This window comes from Cebus imitator, unplaced genomic scaffold, assembly GCF_001604975.1.
Source record: "Cebus imitator isolate Cc_AM_T3 unplaced genomic scaffold, Cebus_imitator-1.0 Scaffold371, whole genome shotgun sequence".
Lineage (NCBI taxonomy): Eukaryota > Metazoa > Chordata > Mammalia > Primates > Cebidae > Cebus > Cebus imitator.
The window spans coordinates 1156812-1161657 of NW_016107686.1; the positions used below are offsets into that span (position 1 = coordinate 1156812).

Consider the following 4846-nt stretch of genomic DNA (forward strand, 5'->3'; position numbering starts at 1 on the left):
TCTATCTTGAAAAGGGTGGCAGCTGAGCATTGCTTCTTCCCTGCAGGATGGAAAAAAGGGACTGGATTATTGGCTGTATTTTAAATTAGCTGCTGTTGTAAGGAAAATTTTGGGGAGGCACTGAACAAGCTTAGCATTGGATCAGTGGGGGTGTGTTGGTGAAATATAAAAAACGCCTCCTCCCAACTTAATGTTTAACTGACATCCCCTCAACATGACCCAAATCTGTCTCTCCAGATACACAATGTCTATTTTCCTAACTACATAGTGAAGTATGGAGCAAGTCTTGGTCACATTTAGTTTGTTTCTGAGAATCTACTAGAAGACAATGCCTAGCATATAGCAGGCACAGAATAAAGGTCAAAGGAAAGCATGGAAACAAAATACATACACTTGAAATATAGAAATAGTTAAAACTTTGAAAATTTCTTTAATTTATAGTCCCAGTGGGAGAATGTGACAGCATGTTGCATTATTTGTTCTTTTCTGAAATTCTGTGTCCAGTATAAAACACGACATTTCCCTTTGTGTTAGGAGTATGCATGTCTACACAGGAATATTTTCTGGACAACTTCTCGTTGAGCATATTTTGATATACAGTCTTACTAAAAGTTACATATATGTACTTTTCATTGAATAGTTGCAGAAAAATAATCAATCTAAAAAAATATAGTACAGGTAGTATAAGTCATGGTTCTGGTAGAAGCACAAAAGCCTTGAGAGTGGGAATCATTGATCTTAAATAACCGTTTACCATGGAAAACACCTGCATCACCAACATTTCGGTTTTGCAAAAGTGCCTATATTACAGAAACACATGGGGCAAGGAGGGTGGAATTACTTAATTACTTAATCTCTCTCTAAGTTTAAGTAATCAGGAAATTTTGGTGGGGGTGGGGGTGGCTAACTCCTTTCTTTAGCATTAATCTCAGCAATCATGAAAGCCATGGAATGTCAAGTGATGAAAAATTTGACTACAACAATGCCTGTCACCAGTCTGGATTTGCCCACTTCCCAAACCGGAATTATAAAAATAATAATTGATTTTAAAAAGTAGAAGACAAAACACAAAATCAAACCAAATCAACATTGAAGGAACTAATAAGGCTGCTGCATATATATGTTGGAGTTGCATGTTTATTTGCTTACTGCAGTAGTTTAAAAATAGTTTTCCAGTTAACATCTTTTCCACATAATGGAGATGTCAGGTTAGGTTTACATGAGTGTGTAAATGGTCAGAAGTTGTTTATGTAACTCTGAACCGCTGAGAGATGAGCAGGAAGACCTGGGTTCAGCAAAACCTTTGGGGCTTTTTCCCAGAGAAACCGAGGCTTCTCTCTGGGTTGCTCGAAATGTATTCCAGATGAGTTCGACTGGGTTGGCTCTCCTCTGCCTGTTAAAGTCACTTTGCACACTGCTGGTGAGGGGCTGGGGCATTGCTGCCAGTCTCTAAGGTTACTTACTCTCAGGTTTGGAGTGGGAGTGAAGGGAGCCACTTCTGCAAGGAAACCATAGATTCATAATGTAGAATGACCATAGTAACATTGTCCAAAGCACATTCTTTCGAAGAACAAGGCTTTCAACGTGTCCCACCTCCGCGCGCAACACACCACAAATTGATCCTTGTACCTATTTTACCGCAGCTGTTCCTTCTGACCTCCCCTCGCCCCCGCCCCACATTCCAACCTGAAAGCACGTTGCACGGGTGACTTCAGGTCTGTAACGCAGCCTGTCTAGCCAATGTCTTCCGCCTAAGGGCAGGCAGGTAAAAGGCTCCCAAAGGCCCCTCTTCTGGCTTAAGTTCAGTGCCACCCGCCCACCCACACTCCCCGGTTCAGCAATTTTCAGCCCAGACGCAGAAACATTTGTTTCCCTGGCCAGGGAGCCTTAACGATTCCCCGAATTCCGCGTATCCCGGAGGCCAGAGGTTTGAGTACCGCGGCAGGTCGAGCCTCCTTGTGCCCCGATTCTCGGGTTGCAAATGAAGGAGACATCACCTTGGCATATCCCTGGCCGCTGAGCAGGACGACCCCTACGTCTCTGCACGAGAATCTGGTTGATCTTTTCCTTTGGCCTGAGGAACAGGAGAGGTGCCCTTTCCTAGTTTCGCGCGTGGGGACCTGGGGCTGCCTCCTCACTGCAGGGCCAGGCAGGTGCTGCGCCCAGCATCGCCTCCTTGGCCGCGCACTGAGCATGCCCGGCTCCGCTGCGCGCGGACTCCCGGCCTCCCCGCGCGTCTCCCGCCCCCACCGCCCCGCCCGTGCCTTCCCCCTCCCCACGCGTTTCCCCCTCCCCGCAGCTGAGGAGCCAGCAGACCGAACTCCGGCGCGCCAGGTTTTTCCAGCCACCACGAGAGCCAAGAGGGAGGGGAAAGCCGCACCAGACAGAGCACCGGGTTCAACACCAGGATTGGTTGCAAGTAGGGAGCTTTCGCCACTGCACCGTGCCCCTCGGACTGTGCCGGAGCCCACCCGAGGCTCTCGCCAGCCCAGCGCCCAGGTGCTGAGGTGAGTGAGGCGCGAGCTGTCCGGGTCAGGGTCCAGGTTCGGCTCCTGAGTGGGCTCGCGAAGCCTTGGGGACCCGGCTCGCGGATCTGGGGGAAAGGGCAGGGTCCTGGCAGGCTGCCTGAAGGACAGGGGGGCTTCCCACGGCTTTCACTCCTGCAGGGCTGGACAGCGTCTATGGGGCAGTACAGCTCAAAGCCGGACAGCCCTGCAGGGTCGGGCCAGCGGGAGCTGAACGCTGGAGCCCAGGAGGAGTCAGGGCCCCGACGACGCCACCGTCTCCCCACAGCGACCCTTCCTCTCCTTCTTAGAAAATAAGTTTGTTGCGCTGCGAGGCAGCCACAAAACAAGGAACCCAGAGCTCGGAATGCTTCGGAGACCCCTAATACCAGCTCCTCCAACTGGTTCAGGCTACTGCCCCCTCTCCGTGCGTCCCCGCCCCTGGCGCCCGGTTCTTGGCGGGGGTTTTCTTCTGAAAGCCCAGTTAGAGCCCACAGCAGAGGAAGGCGAAGTTGGGCTGGGATTTGAAGGGACTTGGGACTAAGGAGCCCGTATGCGTGATGGAAGGGGCCGTGTGGAAACGCATGGATTTTTGAAGCGCCCACTGTGTGCCAGGCTGGGTGCCAAGCGCTGGGGCTACGGCGGCGAGCGACATAGACCAGGTGCCTGCACTTATGGAAGGCACCTGGCTTCCCCAGGCTCTGCCAGGGGAGCTTGTTAGGTGGCATTCGTTCTAACAACTTCTGGGGGGTTTCCAGTTTCTTTTGAGAGGCAAGGCAGCAGTCTCTTCTCCTCCCCAGACCCAGACAGCAGCGAGCTGTGCACCAGGCGCCCCACGGACACCAATCCACTCTCGCTCCTTCTGGAACGGAGGACTCAAAATCTTCTTGCATTTTCTCTCTTGTGCTTCGTGTATATATTTTACTATTTATGAAAGGTGTGGAGGTGAGGGTAGGAGGACGTGGGCTCCTGAATCTCTGTGAACCAGCCAGAAAGTCTGCTGCAGGAAAACATTTTGCAGCACAGCGGGGAGCTCCTAAGAGGAGGAGGCTTCGCGCAGCAGGAAGATAAGGCGGTTGCTTGCTGGCCAGGGTCTTCAGATTTGGTGCGAAAAGGCTTGCGGAGGTTATGTAGGGCGAATCAGTGTGACTGAGCACCTTGGGTGTGTGGTATGCGTGGAGGAGAGTGGGCCGGATCTTGAGGTGTGTTGGGGGTTTATTTGTAAGGAGGAGTTCCTGAAAGGAATGTTCGTGGAACTTTTTCTAGTTTCCCTGCTGAAATCAACATAGGGGTGGGGATATGTTTGTCAGAATCACAGTGTCATTTAATTGCATGGGAAGCTCTTGTAGTTTACTGTAGTGGGAGCTGGATATTTCAAGGAGTAACGCCTCATAACTGAGTCGATTGGACACCTACATAAGATAATTTGGAACGTGCTTGTATTTTCGCATTTTGAGGTTTGTGGTTTATTTCCTTTTGGGTGTGGGGTAAGAGTGTAAAGACATGCCAGCAGATCCACACAATAGCGTTCCCAAGTCGGGCTAAAAGCAAGTTTGTTCTCTCTTTCTCTGTCTCTACCCAAGAGGGTGAAAAACAACAGTGTGTCATGAAGACAGGCACCTTGAGGTGATTTGGGTGGCATTCATAAGAAAATTCGCATGTTACCTATGAGTTTATTCTTGCTATCTTCATTTTGATTTCTTTAAAGATTTTGTGGTGATCTCTGCAAAGGGTCGCAGGAGTAGGTAAGATTGCAAAGGATCAAAAACAAGTTTCATGAGAATATTATTTTTGCCACCTTATAACATGCTATTGATTTGTTTGTTTAAGCTGGCTTCAACTGCTCTGTCTTGTTGAGGAGAGATCATGATGATAAACCTCATTATTTTTCCATCTGAAACCAGGGAGGTAGCTGGTCAGATAAACTGACCTTTTCAATTAAAGACTAAGAGCCTAAGAGAAGTGACTTGTATAAGGCTGCATGTCAGAACCAATGTAAGTTTCAACAGAGGTAGATTTTCTTATTTGCAGTTTTTTTGACAAAACTTTTCAGTTTGAGTTGTAAAACTTTTCAAGTCAGTAGGGAGTCAATTCAGTATCTTTTTCCATAGTCATTTCATATTGGCAGGTAATTAAGAGTGATTAGAGAGCTAACCTTTTAAATGCTGTTGGATTTTTTTTTTTATCATTTGCTTATTTTACCTACTTCTCTCTCCTTTTTGTTCAAAAGTAGGTCTTCTGATTTCTTTTCTGCCCTAAGGACTAAATCTTTTGGCTGCAATTTTTCTTTGAAATGTACACAGGGCATCCATTACTTCAGTTTAGGTCTTAAAAAAATAAAA

The 4846-nt window shown here is 48.1% G+C and overlaps 1 protein-coding gene and 1 long non-coding RNA gene across 3 annotated transcripts in view; one reads left to right on the forward strand and one right to left on the reverse strand.

The window, feature by feature from the left end:
* Positions 1–1117: 1117 nt before the first annotated feature.
* Positions 1118–2227, reverse strand: LOC108288379. Its single transcript, XR_001818686.2, has 2 exons — positions 1687–2227; positions 1118–1498 (listed from the first exon to the last, which is right to left on the reverse strand). It is a non-coding gene; the product is annotated as an uncharacterized LOC108288379 (long non-coding RNA).
* A 63-nt stretch (positions 2228–2290) lies between these two features.
* CNTN4 (contactin 4) overlaps positions 2291–4846 on the forward strand; it is a 974474-nt gene continuing 971918 nt past the window's right edge. For both annotated transcript variants that reach the window (XM_017507289.2, XM_017507292.2), the window contains exon 1: positions 2291–2507. The gene's annotated coding sequence lies outside the window, so the exon portion shown is untranslated. The remainder of the gene's footprint in view (positions 2508–4846) is intronic.